A 20,166-nucleotide genomic window follows, 5' to 3' on the forward strand; every position below is an offset into this window, starting at 1 on the left:
AAAAAGGTAAATCATCAAAGAAAAAAGTAAACAATGAATTGTTTTCTTTGACACAACATACCAACATAGTAGGAATGCATCTATTGATACGAACTATACATAATTTATGCATGTTTCTGTTCATGGTTTGAAGGTTATTTTAATTTTTTTTCATGGTTCTGTTTGATGGTTATTTGATGTTTTTTCATGGTTTGATGTTGTTTCTGTTCTGTTCTGTTTGTTGATGGTTATTTGATGTTTTTTAATGGTTATTTGATGCTGTTTCTGTTCTGTTCTGTATGTTGATGGTTGTTTGGTGGTTATGAGTGTTGGTAAATTTGTTTGTTGTTTCTTGTATGTAGACATAAGTTGAACAACAATTGATGAGTGGTGGTCAATTTGTTTGTTGTTTCTTGGATGTAGACATAAGTTCAACAACAATTGGTGAGTGTTGGTCAATTTGTTTGTTGTTTCTTTGGTGTAGACATAAGTTCAACAACAATTGAGGGTTGTTGTTTCTGTTCTGTTCGTTGATGGTTGATGATTTGATGGGTTTTTTCATGTTCTGTTCAGTTTGTTGATTGTTATGTGGTTATTTCATGGTTTCTGTTTGTTGATGGTTGATGATTTGATGTTTTTTTTTCATGTTCTGTTCTGTTTGATGGTTATTTGATGTTGTTTCTGTTCTGTTTGTTGATTTTGTTCTGTTTGTTGATGGTTGTTTGATGGTTATGAGTGTTGGTCAATTTGTTTGGTGCTGCTTGGATGTAGATATAAGTTCAACAACAATTGCTGGATAATCGAGTCTAACGGGACAGGATCACGTGTCTCCTTCAAGGTCAATCAGGGAACTTGGAAATACTGAGGGGAAAATGCACATGCGCACCCAACCACATAGACAATATTATTGATCTACGAAGGGGACAAGATCAGACTAGATTTCTGGGAAATTGATTTACATACTCGACAATGATGGAAATCTGACGGGGAATTCTAATGTATCATGAGGGGATTAAGAAACAAAATGGCTTCTCTACTTTAGTGTCAGAGATAAATTAATATTCTATTGTTAAATATGGCTTCTCTGATCTTTAGTGTCAGAGATAAATTAAAATTCTTTCGAACCCTTAATAGTGTAACTAGGAACACCTTAGATATTTTTTCAGAAATTCAAACGAGATACAAGACAGTTTGAATATGTTTAACGCAGGAAATGGTTTCCTGCGAATTTTAAATATGACAGCACAGGGACGCCAAAACAAAGGATCATTCAGGAATTACGTTTAGGGATTATTTGGGCGAAATAAATTAATCAAAATTTTAGGGATTATTTGGGCGAAACAGTTGGAGACATTTTAGAGAATGATTTGGGGTGAAACTCTGTGGTCGTTATAATACACAAGTTCCATTTGAACAGTACTGCAAGATCCCTACCCACACCCTCAGGGACCCCCCAACTTTTTTGCCCCCCCCCCCATTTTTTTACACTTTTTTTGAGCGCAGAAGACACAGAAGGGACCCCCTCCTCCTCCCCCCCCCACTTTTGTCCCCCCCCCATTTTTTCTAAATACTTTTTTTTGCACGCTTGAGACACAGAAGGGCTCCCCTCCCCCCCCCAACTTTTTGCCCCCCCCCCCATTTTTTTATACTTTTTTGCAGGCTTGAGACACAGAAGACCCCCCTCCACCCAACTTTTTGTCCCCCCCCTCCCGAATATATCATTTCAGATCAAGTTCTATTATTAATATTCAACCTAAACTTATTTTATAAGTTGAGGTACTCATCTTTTTCACTCCCAATAATACTTTACGACTTGTTGCATACCCCAATACTAAGCAATGCTTTCCAAAAGGCTTTATTATATTATTTCAGAACAAGTTCTTTTCTTAATGTCCGTCCTAAACCAATTTTACAAGTTGAAGTATTCATCGTTTTCACTCCCAACAATACTTTACGAAGTTTTGCATACCCCAACACCAAGCAATACTTTTCAAAAGGCTTTATTATATTATTTCAATACAAGGTCCTTTCTTAATATCCCTCCTAAACCCATTTTACAAGTTAAAGTACTCATCGTTTTCACTCCCAACAATACTTTACGAAGTTTTGCATACCCCAACACCAAGCAATACTTTTCAAAAGGCTTTATTATATTATTTCAGAACAAGTTCTTTTCTTAATGTCCCTCTTAAACCAATTTTACACGTTGAAGTACTCATTCTTTTCACCCACAACCTTACTTTATGGCTTCTTGAATACTCCACCAAGCAATACTTTTCAAACGGCTTTATTATATGATTTCAGAACAAGGTTTTTCTTAATATCCCTCCTAATCCCATTTTACAAGTTTAAGTACTCATCCTTTTCACCCACAACTTTAATTTACGACTGTTTGCATACCCCAAAACCAAGGAATACTTTTCAAAAGTCTTTATTATATTATTTCAGAACAAGTTCTTTTCTTAATATCCCTTCTAAACCAATTTTACAAGTTGACATAAATCATCCTTTTCACCCAAAACTTTACTTTACGGCTTTTTGAACACCCCAGCACCAAGCAATACTTTTCAAAGGCTTTATTATATTTTTTCAGAACAAGTTTTTTTTTAATATCCCTCTTAAACCCATTTTACAAGTTGAAGTACTCATCCTTTTCACCCACAACTTTACTTTACGACTTTTTGCATACCCCAACACCAAGAAATACTTTTAAAAGGCTTTATTATATCTTTTCAGAAGAAGATGTTCACGTGATGTCCCTCCTAAAACAATTTTACAACTTGAAGTACTCATCTTTTTCACCCACAACTTTACCTTACGGCTTTTTGCATAACCCAACACCAAGCAATACTCTTCAAAAGGCTTTATTATATTATTTCAGAACAAGTTCTTTACGTAATGTCCCTCCTAAACCAATTTTACAACTTGAAGTACTCATCCTTTTCACACACAACTTTACTTTATGGCTTTTGAATACCCCAACACCAAGCAATACTTTTCAAACGGCTTTAATATATTTTTTTAGAACAAGGTCCTTTCTTAATATCCCTCCTAAACCCATTTTAAAGTTGAAGTACTCATCCTTATCACCCACAACTTTACTTTACAACTTTTTGCATACCCCAACACCAAGCATTACTTTTCAAAAGACTTTATTATATTATTTCAGAACAAGTTATTTCCAAGAAGGTAAAAAGTTCCATTTTAATTCTAATTTTATATATGAGAAGAAATAAGTTACAGATCAATTCTATTTTTTCCAGAGAAAATAAAAATTTTCCACTTCAGTTTAGATTTTTCTCAATGAGATGAAAAAATTTAAAGTACTGTTCCAAAATTTTTCATAGAAGATAGAAAAACTTATACTCTGATCGTGAAAAGTTAGCTCAATTCTGAAATATACCAAAGAACTTACACTTCAATTCTAATTTCACCAGAGAAAATAAAAAGCTTTCACTTCAGTTTTTTGTTCCCCAAAGACATATCAAAATTTAAAGTTCTGTTCTAAATTTTTCCATAGAAGATAGAAAAAAGTTATACCATAGTTGTGAATATGTTCCATGAAAAAAAAAAGTTCCACTTTAATTCTAAATTTTCTCAACGAAGTGAGGGAAAGTTCAAGTTTTTTTCTGAAGTTTCTCAATAAAAAAAAAATTAGTCACAGATCAATTATATTTTTTACAAATAATATAAGAAGGTTCATATTAAGTTCTGATTTTTCTCAAAGAGATGAAAAAATTTAAAGTACAGTTCGAAATTTTTCATAGAAGATAGAAAGAGTTATACATTGATTGTGAAAAGTTAGCTCAATTCGGAATTACCAAAAAAACTTACAGATCAATTCAATTTTTTCAAGAAAAAAAAGGTTCCACTTCAGTTCTTAATTTCTCAAATGACATAAAAATTTAAAGTTCTGTTCTAAATTTTTCCGTGGAAGATAGGAAAAGTTATACTATGACTGCGTATATTTTCCATGAAGATAAAAAGTTTCACTCTAATTCTAAATTCTTATAATTTTACTTCCAATTTTTCTCAAGGAGATGAAAAAATTTAAAGTTCTGTTCTAAATTTTACTCTTGATACATTGATTCTGAATTTTTCCTCCAAGAAGAGGTAAAGTTCAGCTTTAATTATATATTTTCTCAAAGAAGTGAAGAAAAGTTCAAGTTCTGTTCCAAATTTTTCATAGAAGATAGATATACGTTGATCGTGAATATTCGCTATGAAGATAAGGAGCTCTACTTTAATTCGGAGTTTTCTCGAAGAAGTGCATATTCTTCAAGTTATCTTCTGAATTTTCTTAAAGAAGAGAAAAAGTTAGCTCAATTCTGAAATTTACTAACGAAAATGATAAAAAAGCTTCCGCTTCAGTTCTTAATTTCTCAAAGACATAAAAAATTTAAAGTTCTGTTCTAAATTTTTCCGTGGAAGATAGGAAAAGCTATAGTATGATTGTGAACATTTTCCATGAAGATAAAAAGTTTCACTTTAATTGTAAATTTTCTTAACTTCAGTTGCGATTTTTCTCAAAGAGATGAAAAAATTTAAAGTTCGGTTCCAAATTTTTCATAGAAGATAGAAAAAAGTTATGCATTGATCATGAATATTCGCCATGACGATAAGGAGCTACACTTTAATCCTGAGTTTTCTCGAGGAAGTGTAAAAATGTTCAAGTTCTCTTCTGAATTTTCATAAAGAAGAGAAATTTAGCTCAATTCTGAATTTTACCAAAGGAAATGAAAAAAGCTTCCGCTTCAGTTCTTAATTTCTCAAAGACATAAAAAATTTTAAGTTCTGTTTTAAATTTTTCCATAGAAGATAGAAAAAGTTATAATAGGATTGTGAATATTTTCCATGAAGATAAAAAGTTCCATATTAATTCTAAATTTTCTTAATTTCAATTCCGATTTTTCTCAAAGAGATGAAAAATTTAAATTTCCGTTCCAAATTCTTTGTAGAAGATAGAAAAAAGTTATACTCTGATCGTGAATATTCGCCATGACGATAAGGAGCTACACTTTAATTCTGAGTTTTCTCGAAGAAGTGCAAAATATTCAAGTTCTCTTCTGAATTTTCTTAAAGAAGAGAAAAAGTTAGCTCAATTCTGAATTTTACCAAAGAAAACGAAAAAAAGCTTCCACTTTAGTTCATAATTTCTCAAAAGACATAAAAAATTTTAACATAAAAAATTTCTGTTCTAAATTTTTCCATAGAAGATAGAAAAAGTTACACTATGATTGTGTATATTTTCTATGAAAACAAAAAAATCTATTTTAATTCTAAATTTTCTCAATGAAGTGAAGAAAAGTTCAAGTTTTCTTCTGAATTTTCTTTATGAAAAGAAATAGGTTACAGATCAATTCTAATTTTTGCAGAGAAAATAAACATTTTCAAATTCAGTTCAGATTTTTCTCAAAGAGATAAAAGAATTTAAAGTACAGTTCCAAATTTTTCATAGAAGATAGAAAAAGTTATACTTTATTCGTAAAAAGTTAGCTCAATTCTGAATTTTACCAAAGAACTTACAGTTCAATTTTAATATCTCCAGAGAAAATAAAAAGCTTCCACTTCAGTTCTTACTTTCACAAAGACATAAAAAAAATTTGAAGCTCTGTTCTAAATTTTTCCGTAGAAAATAGGAAAAGTTATACTATGATTGTGAATATTTTCCATTATTCTAAAAAGTTCCATTTTAATTCTTAATTTTCTCAACAAAGTGAAAAAAAAGTTCAAGATCTCTTCTGAATTTTCTCAATGAAAAGAAATAAGTTACAGATCCATTCTATTTTTTCCAGAGAAAATAAAAATTTTCAGAGTCAGTTCAGGTGTTTCTCAAAGAGATGAAATAATTTAAAGTACTGTTCAAAATTTTCCATAGAAGATAGGAAAAGTTACACTATGATTGTGTATATTTTCCATGAAAATAAAAAGTTCCATTTTAATTCTAAATTTTCTCAATGAAGTGAAGAAAAGTTCAAGTTTTCTTCTGAATTTTATTTATGAAAAGAAATAGGTTACAGATCAATTCTATTTTTTCCAGAGAAAATAAAAATTTTCAAATTCAGTTCAGATTTTTCTCAAAGAGATAAAATAATTTAAAGTACAGTTCCAAATTTTTCATAGAAGATAGAAAAAGTTATATTTTATTCGGGAAAAGTTAGCTCAATTTTGAATTTTACCAAAGAACTTACAGTTCAATTCTAATATCTCCAGAGAAAATAAAAAGCTTCCACTTCAGTTGTTAATTTCACAAAGACATAAGAAAATTTGAAGCTCTGTTCTAAATTTTTCCGTAGAAAATAGGAAAAGTTATACTATGATTGTGAATATTTTCCATTATGATAAAAAGTTACATTTTAATTCTAAATTTTCTCAACAAAGTAATGAAAAGTTCAAGATCCTTTCTGAATTTTCTCAATGAAAAGAAATAAGTTACAGATCCATTCTATTTTTTCAAGAGAAAATAAAAATTTTCATAGTCAGTTCAGATGTTTCTCAAAGAGATGAAAAATTTTAAAGTACTGTTCCAAATTTTTCATAGAAGATAGAAAAAGTTATACTTTGACCGTGAAAAGTTATCTCAATTCTGAATTTTACCAAAAAACTTACAGTTCAATTCTAATTTCTCCAGAGAAAATAAAAAGCTTCCACTTCAGTTCTGATTTTTCCCAAAAGACATAAAAAAATTAAAAGTTCTTTTTTAAATTTTTCCGTAGAAGATAGAAAAAGTTATACTATGATTGTGAATATTTTCCATGAAGATAAAAAGTTCCACTTTGATTCTAAATTTTCTCAACGAAGTGAAGAAAAGTTCAAGTTCTCTTTTGAATTTTCTTCTATGAAAATGAAATAAGTTACAGATCAATTCTATTTTCCCAGAGAAAATATCAGAATTTGAACTTTAGTGTAAAGAGCTAGGTGTTGAACACATTTTTTCATTGAAATGCTAGACATGGAATATTTTGTTTTGGTTTACATACAAAAAAGTTAGGTTTCTCCACGTTTAAGTTACGTTCATTTAACTTAGGTTATCAAGAGCGCTCATGATAACCTAAGTTATAGGGGGGGGAGCCCTTTTGTGTCTCAAGCGTGCAAAAAAAGTATTAAGAAACAATTGGGGAGAGGGCAAAAGTTGCGTGGAGGGGGGTCCCTTCTGTGTCTCATGCACGCAAAAAAAGTGTAAAAAAATGGGGGGGGGGGGCAAAAAGTTGGGGAGGGGCCCTTGGGGTTGGGGTAGGGAACCTTACAACACTGTTCAAATGGAAGTTTTGTAATATAACGACCACAGAGTTTCACCCCAAATCATCCTCTAAAATGTTTCAAACTGTTTCGCCCAAAAAATCCCTAAAATGTTGATTAATTTTTTTTGCACAAATAATCCCTAAACATAATTTCTGAAAGTTCCTTTGTTTTGGCGTCCCTGCGCTGTCACATTTAAAATTCCCAGGAAACCATTACCCATGTTAAACATATTCAAACTGTCTTGTATCTCGTTTGAATTTCTGAAAAAATATCTAAGATGCTCCTAGTTACATAATTAAGGGTTGAAAAGAATATTAATTTATCTCTGACACTAAAGACCAGAGAAGCCATATTTAAAAATAGAATATTAATTTATCTCTGAAACTAAAGTAGAGAAACCATTTCGTTTCTTAATCCCCTTACGATACATTAGAATTCCGCGTCAGATTTTCAACATTGGCGATTATGTAAATCAATTTCCCAGAAATCTAGTCTGATCTTGTCCCCTTCGTAGATCAATAACATCGTCTATATGACCCGTTGGTATTCAGTGCGCATGTGCATTTTCCCCACAGTATTTCCAAGTTCCCTGATTGACCTTGAAGGAGACACGTGATCATGTCCCGTTAGACTCGATTATCCAGCAATTGTTGTTGAACTTATGTCTACATACAAGAAACAACAAACAAATTGATCAACACTCATAACCATCAAACAACCATCAACAAACAGAACAGAAGCAACATCAAATAACCATAAAACAGAACAGAACATGAAAAAAAACATCAAATCATCAACCATCAACAAACAAAAACCATGAAATAACCATATAACCCTCAACAAACAGAACAAAATATGAAAAAAAACATCAAATAACCATCAAACAGAACAGAACATGAAAAAACATCAAATCATCAACCATCCACAAACATAACAGAGACAACAATCTTCAATTGTTGTTGAACTTATGTCTACACCCAAGAAACAACAAACAAATTGACCAACACTCATCAATTGTTGTTGAAATTATGTCTACATCCAAGAAACAGCAAACAAATTGACCAACACTCATCAATTGGTGTTGAACTGTCTACATCCAAGAAACAACAAACAAATTGACCAACACTCATAACCATCAAACAGCCATCAACGTACAGAACAGAACAGAAACAGCATCATATAACCATGAAAAAACATCAAATAACCATCAACTTTTTTAAGCTTATTTGGTTAAGTTTCATCAAGGCGCACTTTTTTGTTACGTAATAAGGCATTGTTTGTTTACTTATGCAAATGGTTTCTTCAAGGTTTCTTTGGTTGTTATATTTAATTTTTAAAAACCTACGAGGGCCAGGAAAAACTTTCAGGGTCCGCTAGTAAAGATACAAATGTAGGCGTTACGTCATGGTTTTTTGGTTGTTCCAAAACCTAAGGGTCTAGGAAAAAATCGTCAGGGGCCTGCCAGTAGGGAACATTTAAGACACGAGGCTCTAGCAGTCAACTCCAACAGGGCCCTAGCATCCAATTTCACCGGAGCCCAGCAAACGATTCCAACAGGGGGCTATAGCGAGCAATTCCAACGGGTCCCTAGCATCCAATTCACAACTCCACCGGGGGCCCTAGCAACCAATTTCACCAGGCCCCTAGAAAGCAATTCCAATGGGGGGGGGGGGGAGGGCCTAGAGGGCAATTCCAGCGGGGCCCTCTCATCCAACTCCATCGTGGGCCCTAACAGTCGATTCCGACGGGGCTCTAACATCCAATTGTTGGTTTATTTATGCAAATGTTTTCTTCAAGATTTCTTTGGTTGTTTTGTCAAATGTTTAAAAACTTATCGATGTAAGGATAAACCTTCAGGGCACACCAAATCAAGATGCAAACGAAGAATTTACGTCAAAGTATTTTGTTGTTCAAAAACCTAAGGGTGTAGGAAAAAAGCCTCAGGTCCCTCCCAAGTGGGACATAGTCCAAATTGATCATAGCCCAATAATCACATAGGTTTTTTCTGCTTTACACACAATGTCTTTGTTTTCGTTGTTGATAGCAGCCAAAAAATTTCTCGTTATTTTCAAGAAAAAAAGACGAGGCGTTACGCTATTCAGTATTGATTTTTCAAGAATAAAGACGGTTTATTATACAAGAGTTTGTACACGCAATACTAAAATACTTATGTTATGGTATAGTACACCTGAATGCCCCGTAATAGGGCGTTGTTTGTTATGTAATGGTATAGGGAATGTTTACCTACGTTGTATCTTGCCGGGCTTGATTGATTTATTAAAAATAACGAAATCTCGCGTGACTTGTTAGAGTTCAGAGGCCTGCGGGGAACCACTGCTTGTAACTAAGGAGGGTACACACCTTGGTGTAAACCAATGGCAGCGCGCACGTGACTGTTACGTAATCACGGTACACAATTGGGATGTCAAGTAATATTTTAAGAGACGTTTTTGTTCTTCAATATTTTATCATCTTTATGGCCAGAACATGGTATACCTTCATATACGGTCAAAAGTCAGTCTTTTTCTCTTCGGTACGTAGAATTTTACAATTATATTAGAAGCAATTTTAAACGAGCATACCTTTGTAGATAGGCTACAAGATGCATAAATTGCATTAGTGAAATATATTGAATATTCATCCTGGAACAAGGAATCTAAAGGACAAAAACTTTTTATTGTGCATACAAGTTTATTAATAAACAAATTTACAAACATTATTAAAACACTTTATTCTTAGGGAACTTAAATCAATATTATACAGGTGGGAGGGATATATTTTCAACTAGCAGGGCCAAATAGACTAGGTGCGGGGCACGATTGGAATTTTGTGGGGGGCCCCTCTACATATTAAATTTCTAAGCAAAATTCAAATCCAACCAATAAATAAACACTTATATATATATATATATATATATATATATATATATATATATATATATATATATATATATATATATATATATATATATATATATATATATATATATATATATATATATATATATATATATATATATATATTGCAATTTCATGTAACCTTTAAGATAGCTGTTTGTGTCTCGCAATGTTTTTTCCTACAGATCTGTTTGGTTACGACTGATCTAATAATTTAAAAGGTGTGAAGATGTTCTTTCTTTAACATCTCCATTGGGGTCTAAAAAGTACATTTGGCCATATGAATATGGTTCAGAATCACCTTCTAGGGTCTGTGATGGGTGTGCCGCTAAATAGATTTTATGATAAATTTGTCCAGCTGTTTTGAGGCTTAAAACATTACGACTATTTTTGGTTTGCTCATCGGTTACGTTGAATGAAGTTGAAGCAAAACATGAAGTTCTAGTCTCGTATTTGCTTGTGGAACTCATTAAAGAGCAAGTTATGAGTATATACCAAGGTACCATTTTGCTCAGGCCCCCGTACCAAACAGGTTTTTCTGTTAGGTAAAAAGGTAATTACACTCTTTCAAGGAATATAAATGTTTTTTTTAGATAAAGTTCGCAGTTTGTCCAATATAATAACTTTATTAGTAGGTTTTATAAAAAAAAAAAAAAAACTTGTAATGCTACAATGTACTTAATTTAAAAAAAAAACCCGATATAATGTCCTGACATGGCATTCCAATTTTCATTACGCATTAAGACATTGTTTATAGTACACCATATTTTTTTAAATTTTGAAAACAATGGATTTGTATTTTTTCAATGTTATTACACTTTTAATTATTTTATGTCCCCCCAAAAAAAATAAAGAAAAACGTTGTAATAGTGCATTCTTTGTACCGAGGGAAAGCCCCCCTCCCCTCCAAACCTACCCCCTAAGAATACAATGACGACTGTAGTAGATCTAAACGTCAAAGCACTCTTTTTTTTCTATTATGTAAATAAAATATATCCATAATCGTTTTTTTTAAAATTTTTAATTGTTTTGAAAAACAGTTCATTATCATTAAGAAATAAAGCTTTTTCATAACATGATATATTTTTCTGCTTTGAATGAAAAGCTTGCGTGTTACAAAGAGTGTGAGAGTTTTGAGGGGGGTTAAATTTCACAGGCTCTTGCTATAAACGGGGTTTGTCTAATTCCGATGTCACGGCGGATGAATTTGGGAAAAAATTAGTGTGGGAGGGGGGGGGGGCCTAGATTCCCACCATTTTTTTTTTTTGGGTTACTTCACAATGAACTTATAAATTTTATTGTACAGTAATTGGGAACAACATTTCTGCGCGCTTAAATTATAGATTCGTGCTATCTTATTTTTATTTTTTAATTATATTTATCTGAGTTTTGTAGTACGTTGTCAACCTTTTTCGATAACAATAAAAATTTTTATCATAAGCGTAACTTTTTACCTCTATAGATAAACTTTATGAAAATTATATATTTTAAATCGTAATGATTATAACTTTACTCTAAATTTTTTTTTTTTTTGAAAAAAAAAAAAAGTTGTGAGAAACGGTAAAAATTTAGCTTAAAGATAATTGATAGTTGTTGGGGGACCGTCCCAGTAAGTTCGTTATTGATTAAGGGACTTTTTAAGGACGCGACTTAATTTCATTTTAAAAAAAAAAACTTTCTTTTTATTTAAGTTCTTTTCGTTTTTTTAGTTAATTCATCTTTTATTTGAAAAAAATTTTTACTTTTCTTTTCCTAAATGGATATCTTTTACAAATTAACTTCTATATTCCTGTATTTTTCTTCTGACAAAAAATACAAAAGTTGCAGATTTTTGCAGATATGAGCTTGAAATCTATGTAATAGATTTTTATGATACTCTGTATCCGACGGTTTTTTTTTCATTAAAATTCATTCAATTTTAGGTGGTTTTTCCCCCCAATTAAAAAAAAAAAAAAAAAGACTCAAGTAAGGTTTTGTAAAATTTCGTGGCAAACCCAGTTTTTGTCGAATTAAGATTCAATTGCTCAAAAAAGTAATTGAAAACCCCTGATTTTGAAATCAAGATGTTTTTTACACTACTTTAAATGTCTAACATAAACTGAATTATTTTCCAAAAAAACTCAAAATGCATTTTTGCTACATGATAAATTTTTTTGTCTTTTTTTTTTTAAAGGAGGAATAAGAGACATGCAATACGCCCCCGTCTGATAAGAAAGCTAAATATGGCGAACCTTCATTAATACAGCCCACCAAAGCGTCTGTTATCAACGTAGACAGAACAGTTACACACGATCAGGATCGTGCCTCGAGCACCAACCTTATAGTGACAGAGCCCTCTGACCCCCACGGTGGTACCATGGTAAACCCCCCTCAAGTAATGCTAAGGAGTTCAGATATAGAAGGCTAGTCAGAATTTGTCAGTATATACATAATTTTTTTTCTATCTCTATTTTCAAAAAATAAGACAAAATTTTCTCAGGCGCATAGCTTTTTAAAAACTTAAAATTTGTTTCTAAGCTATTTCATTTTCTTTATTGAACAAAATTATAATTTTATATCAATGATTTATTATAATGAATTTATAAATATAAAAAAAAAACTTACAGTTTAAATTATAACAAAGATACATTTATTGCAATAATGAATTTTAAAAGTTTGTATATTTCAATATCGGCGAGCCAGCCTTAAAATGGTATAGTTGCACTAAAACCATTTTCGCTTTATCAAAGATCCCATCGCTTTTAATCTACTTTGAATTCTAAATGCCTTAAACTGGTATAATTGCACTAAAACCATTTTCGCTTTATCAAAGACCCCATCGCTTTTAATCTACTTTGAATTATAAATAAGCTTATTGAAACATGATATGTATATAAGATAAGAAGAAGAGTCCTCTGAATAATTTTCTATTATGAATATAATATTAACAAGAAATAATGATTATTTTTGAAAAATATCAATAAAAAAATTTACTTTTTGAAATTTTCTAGAAAAATACTTTGAGAATTTTCGCTTTGAAGTGTTGTGAATGCTTATACCCCCTCCAACTCGGAAAGGGTATCGATCCTCCTACCTCGAAGGAAGCCCCCGGTTCCCAAGGGTTCCCCCGGGGAGGGGTTTGGGGGGGGGCTCTAAACCGGGGGCATCCAACATTTTAATTGTTGATATGGACGGAGAAAAAAGTTATTATCTCTTACAAGTATTTATTTAGCCCAGGTCAAAAAAATCCATTGGCAAAAGACAGAGGAAAATACGGATTATTGAGAAAGTAACAACACCACCGAGCGCCGACATATGGAGTTCCTTTCCTTTAACTGAAGCCGAGGAGCAACTGCTCGTACAGCATACTGCGTCAGTCGAACAATGGTCAAATTTCATTGACAGTTATAATGAAGAGACTCAAGGAATTTAATTGGAATCATATTTCTCGTTTTAATTTAAAAAAAAAAAATTTGTTATAAAAAATTTAATTTTTCTATCAGTATAATTTTCTAAAGTACCCACCTAAGAAAAGTCAAAAGATTGCACGACAAAAAAAAAAAAAATATTTTTTTTAACAAGTTAAGTTGAAATTATTAATTACAAAAGACAATTTAACTTTTTTTCTTCTTCTTTTAATTGTTCAGGTGGTGGGAAAATGACTATGAGAAATTTACAAAAGTTTATTAACCATAAAAAAAAATAATGATTATTTTACATACAAAATAAAAACCTTTTTTTTACACAGATTGCAAATATATAACTACCACCGACACCAGTGAGTGATGATGCACGTATACTTACAGTACCAAGACTATCACCACCACCAGAGCTCAGGGATGAACATAAACTGGTTCTAGATACTATGAAGTGACAGGAGGGGTTCCTTAATGATGTTTTTGGGGAAATGGCCAGCCTGGAGGACTTAACTTGTGATATTGACATGCTTGAGGACCCAGAGTGGGCAGATAGTTTCATGCGTGAATATTTAGATGATGATGCTACATGTAAATTTGAACTGGGTCCTTATAACGAAATTCTATCAGAGGACAATACAGGCTGGCTTGACCAATTGTCCCCAAACACCTTAGAATATGTACTAGGGGACCTCATGTCACATCCCTCCAATGTGATTGAACAGACTGGGTCAGGACATCAAAACAGTACTACATCCTCGGAATTGCCTGATTTTTATCTGTTAGAATCTGCTCTAAGCCATTTGAAAACATACAGGTTAGATTTTAGCCTTCCCGAAGAAAACGCTGGCGATATTTTAACTGACCCCGTGAAAAATCTCCATAGCTATATCGACAGAATTCGAGCACTTATTGATATTCAGATCCAGAATTGGGGAGGTCGAGGGGGACTTAAAGCATCAGTGAATCATAAAGTTTATTTACAAAAGGGGACATACGGGGACATTTTTTATTTTCATTTTTCGACAGGCAACCAGACCTTATACCCATGTCAAAACTAATTTTAAGAAAACTTTTTCAAATGTTTAAGTAAACGACTTTAACATTTTTATACAATTACCGATAGAGGGAGTGGTTCAACCATTTTATACATTGAACGCAGGTATCTGAATCTCGTCATATATAAAAAAAACTTTATTTTAAGGGTAGGGAGAGGTACAAGAATAAAATGCCACCAGGATTTTTTAGTGACAGGAGGGGTTCAGGGTTTTAAATTTAACACAGGACTTCATTGCTTCAATTATACATTTTTAGCGGCAGCCCATAGGACATTAAAACGAGAGTCAACAATGAAAAATATTGACAAACTTGCACTTAAGGTTGGTAAAAATTTCCCTAATGTATATTTTTATTGTTTTTATGGAAAATTTCCGTGTCCCTTTAATGAATTAAGCTTTTTTTTTACAGCAAATGAATTTCTGGGGGGGGGGTGGCTTGTTCTCCAATACGAAATTGAATTTTTAGATGGGGGAAAAAACCGGATAGAAAAGGAGTTTTGTATTCAGTGAGGACACCGATGGAGGAAAATGTTAAAAATTGTGTATGGATTATTTACCAGCCTCCCAAAGATGTAAATTCTTATGGTAATTTTTTCCCCGTTACTGCAATAAGTCGACTCCTCTCTCAATGCGTTCAGAAAGTGAACGTTTCTATTGCCCCTTTTGCCTCTCCCCATTTAGATCTGAGCGAACGTTTTCAGATCACATGGGGCATTGCAAACTTCATGGAAATCAGAGAATTGAAATGCCGGTAGAAGGCAAAGACATTTTACAATTTAAAAATTTTCAAAATTCTATTCTGGAGTCTTATAAAGTTTCTTTAGATTGTGAGACAAGACTGGTTGATGTATCAGACCCATCAAGGCCAAATATAGTCAAGGAACACAAACTAGTTGCGTGTTACTATGCGCACGCCCGTCGCGACGTCAACAATAAAATGCTATTGGAAGAGTTTTTTTTAACTATGGATGAGGAGGGCAGTATGGAAAAGCTATTGGTTTCTTTAATAAAAACGGCGAACAGAGCAATTTCACGATTACGTCATACTAATTATCCGATGACATTGTCGGATAAAGAGCACCTGGCGTTGGAAAAGGGGCCAATTTTCTGGGTGTGTAGGAGTGTCCTTGCCCCAAAAGACGCGGTGCAGGACCACGATCACCTTATTGACCCCAATTCAACGGGAAAAAGTAACTATCGGGGGTGGGCTCATAATTTGTGTAATTTACAAATTAAACAACAACTTTTTCTACCGGTTTTTATACATAACTCTAACTACGATCTGAAGTTTGTGCTACCTGCATTGGCACATCTTCAAAGAAATGGAACAGTGGATGATGATGGTGACGAGGAGGATGGTGCATTTGTGATGGACTTCCTTACGTAAAACATAATAAATATATCCTAAGAACAGTTGATTGTCTTGTATTTTGGCTGGTCATATTTTGAAGCCTGCGTGGGGTAAAAGGATAAAATTCGCTTTTTAGAGTCATAGTGTTTTTTCCCCAAAGAATTTAGCGACTTAGTTTTAGTGCAGAAAAACGATGACGGTAGAAATGCTGTCCCCCTACTCAAGCAATAATATCCAAATGATGTATATGATTTGTTAACAGTCAAGGGCATATATTCTTATGACCCTTATTGCTCCATGTCGAATTCGCCGAGGAGACTATTCCTTCAATTGAATCGTTTTACGACAGTCTTCACGATCGTAGTTGCACCCCCAAGGAATACAGTTTTGCTAAAAAAGTTTGGTCAGAGGGAGAGTGTAAAAATAGACTTGACTACTGCAAGCTGTATTTGTCGAGTGACGTGTTAACTATTTTAGACATTATGTGTAAAAATACGGATAAAATCTATGAGGAGTTTAATCTTGATTTGGGTTACTATTATTCTTCGCCTCATCTAGTGATGGACCTCATCCTGAAAATTGGTGGGGAAAAAATTGGGCTAATCACTGACATTGATCAGCATCTGTTCATCGAAAGGTCAATGAGGGGGGGTTTTGTTTTTCACGGAGACCGTATCTTGGAAACCGATCCCACGGGGGAGAAGACGGGGACAAAATCAAATGCAGTTTTCCTCGATATGAATTCTCTCTATCCCTCGGCCATGTCCTATTGTGCACGACCTTGCGGTAACTCTAAATGGCTCAATGACCCTCAAGCTCCCCATTTCCCCAACAGTGGCAACTCGGTGGAGGAGAATGAACCGGGTGGATGGTTTTTTGAAATTGATGGAGATATACCAGTCGAGCTTCATGATTCACTATAGGATTTTTTTTTAAAGTGTATCAATATACCTGTGACAAAAGACTCTTTGATTCATCGCAATAGGTGTTTAGTCGAGGTGGACGGATTGCATTGGGCACCTTCAAAACAAAAACGTATTGCTGACATTCTGCTGAAAAAAAACATAGTTGTACACTATGTATCATTAAAATGGATGTGCAAAAATGGTTTTAACGTCACAAAGGTTCACAGAGCCCTTTAGTTTAGTCAAAAAACCTATCTGAAAACTTTTTTTGACACTTTTGTCGGCAAACGTTCTGCAGCACAGACGAAAGGTGAAAAAGAAATTTATAAACTCATTTTAAATTCGGCTTTTGGCAAAATGTGTGAGAGTGTTCGCGATATGAATCGTTGTGACGTTGTGACCGATCCAGAACAATGTGCTCGAATTATTGCCGATCCCAATTACACTTCCTTTACAATCATTGGTCCGGACATGGTACTTTTGAAGAGGAAAAAAAGACGCATTGTCCTGAATAAAAATATTTCTGCAGGCAGTGTTATCTTGGAGATCTCAAAAAGCTCATGTTGGAATTCTACTACAATGTGGCTAGGGTACAGTGGCCGGAAAAGGGGCAAGTAGAGGTCTGCTACGGTGACAAGGATTCTCTACTGCTCAAAGTAAAAACACCAAATCTAATTGATGATTTGGCGCACGGTGAAATTATCACTTCACGAATGGACTACACCCCTTGGAGTGGTGATCTTTACCCTGAGCTAATAAAACGTCGGGCGCCCACTCAACTTTTATTTTTTAAATCTGAAACGGGTAGCGACTTGATTTCCCGTGGTATGTTTGTCGGTCCGAAGATGTACTTTATACAGACATACGACGAAGAAATCAAGAAACGTTGCAAAGGAGTACCCACGCGTTATATGGACAAGAATTTCGACATGGACATTTATAGGAATTGTATTGTTGAAAATACAATTCCACGAGCCAAATTGTTGGCAATTAGTTCATTGAACTACAGGAACTATACTGTAAATGTAGAGAAAATAGCCATGAGTACCATTTCCGACAAGATCTATGTTTGTCAAGATGGTGTGACCACCCTCCCCCCTGGACACTATTTAACTTCAGACCGGATCGAATGTACTGCCCACCGTGAAAGTCTCGGTTTAAATAAAGTCCTGTAACTAATTTCCTAAAAACCTTTGGGGGGGGGGGGGGCCTCGCGGCCTTTGGGGGGGGGGGGGCCTCGCGGCCCGGAGGGGGGGGCCGCCGCCAGCGCGGGGGGGCGCACCGTCACCAAAGTTATCTTTTTTTTTTTGGACTTAGAGCAGATTTTTTTTTTTTTTCAAGTGCCATCTCTAATTTAATGTTTTTTTTTTCTCTATAAAAAAAAAAAAAATTTTTTTTTATCTCTCTCTGTACCTATGTAAATGTTGCTTTTGTATTTTTTTATTATAAATAAATTAAAAAAAAAAAGTGTATTTTTTAAAGTGCTCTCTCTCTAATTTAATGTTTTTTTTTTCTCTATATTAATAAACAAAAAAAAAGGGTTTTTTTTATCTGTGTGTATAACTATGTAAATGTTGCGGTTGTATTTTTTATTATGAATAAATTTAAAAAATTGTTTTTTTTTTTTTTAAATGTATTGTTAATTTTTTTATGTGCATATAATAAAAGAAAAAAATATGATTCTTTGTCTTTGTCTTTGTCTTTTTCTTCTTCTTGAAGAACAGAGTAGTAGTAGTAGTAGTAGTAGTAGGGAAAAATTATTTAGTAATTAGACAATTAGGGTCTACAGTTAGTTGTCCAGGTGAACTGTTGAAAGGAACATGTATAAATTTAAAACACCGGTTAGATCGTTTCTGTGTGTGACATCAAGGTCGTTCAAAACAACGCTCTTAACTAAAATACTTAAAAATCGTGATAAACTGTTTTCGGAAAATCCGAAAAAAATCTGCTATTCATATAGTCTTTGGAAGGTTGCGCAAACTAAAATAAAATCAATTGCTGCCACCACCACCATGGGATCGATGCAGATACAGTTCATACAGGGACTTGATGTTTTCAACATTATTGAACCAAACTCTTGGCTGATCATTGACGATCTGGCTGAATCTATTGAACAATGGTCTCAGCAAATTTTACAATTGTTCACTGTTCGATCTCATCATGAACAGATTTCTGTTACTCTAGTTCTACACAATCTCTTTCATCAGAGCAAATGTATGCGAACACTTGCTTTGAACTGCAACTACTATATCATCTACAGAGTTGTTCGTGATTCTAGCTAGTTAATAAACCTCAAAAAAAAAATCTATCCAGGTGCCCCTAAATTTCTGCTCTCAGCATACAATCAGGCAACTAATAAACCCCACGGTTATATTCTATTGGATCTTAATAAAAATACACCCGAGGATCTACGTGTAGTCACAGATATTTTCGACTATGAAATTACAGTATATCTCCCGGTGAACACTAAAAAGACCTATTAGTCGCTATCATGACACTGAAGACACTACATGAAAATAGAAATGTGTTTTCAGTTCTAAGCACTTCAAATCCTCAACTTAGAAAAGCAATATTCAAACACGGTATTGGCAGTGATTTCATTAATCTAATATCTGAACTTTGCTTAAATTTGACTGAGGGTAATGTTCAGCTGCCAGACGTAATTAAGCAACAGGCAAAGCAACATCGTTCAATTGTTCGTACATTGGCCTCTAAAAATAAAGGAAAGAATTTTAAAAGGAAACGACTTCTTCAGGCGGGGCGGTAGCTTTTTCACACTTTTACTGCGAATAATTGCAGGACTTGTAAAAACAGTTTTATCTAGTGAGAATGGCAAAAACCTATAGATTGACTCCAATAGAACTCGCTCTCTCACCCGTCGAACACTTTGAGGACAATCTGAGTCATTTTCTCGACAATGAAACTATTGATGATGATAAAAAACTGCTTTTACTTCAAGATGCACTTCGCTGAGTGGACTGACACTATCGATCGAAGCCCACTGCTGCTGCTGATCCTAAAAAAGAATCATCTTCTCAAGAGTCTGCTGGTGGTGTAACAAAATTAAATAAGGCGTAATTTGATTAATTTTTTTTTAAATTTGTAAATCTAAGCCCCAACTAATTTGGTCAAAAAATAAAACGACTCCTAATCTATCTCTTGGAAAGTGATCAAATTCAAGTTGAGAGCAATGGGTAAAGGATTATAATTCAGAGCAAGAGCTATAATCTACTTGATTTAATGTATGACATGGTTACAAATCGTAAAGGACTATTATCTTTTGACACTCGTCTATACAACTTTTTAAATACATTAAACTTCCCCAAAAGTCTTATTGGC

At 33.5% G+C, this 20,166-nt stretch overlaps 1 protein-coding gene across 1 annotated transcript in view; it reads left to right on the top strand.

The window, feature by feature from the left end:
- Nucleotides 1-20,166, top strand: part of LOC148952035 (chitin deacetylase 8-like) — a 199,642-nt gene that overhangs the window by 129,918 nt on the left and 49,558 nt on the right. The window lies entirely within an intron of this gene.

This window comes from Artemia sp. Qi Xiang Cuo, chromosome 5 (assembly GCF_049724085.1).
Source record: "Artemia sp. Qi Xiang Cuo chromosome 5, ASM4972408v1, whole genome shotgun sequence".
NCBI lineage: Eukaryota > Metazoa > Arthropoda > Branchiopoda > Anostraca > Artemiidae > Artemia > Artemia sp. Qi Xiang Cuo.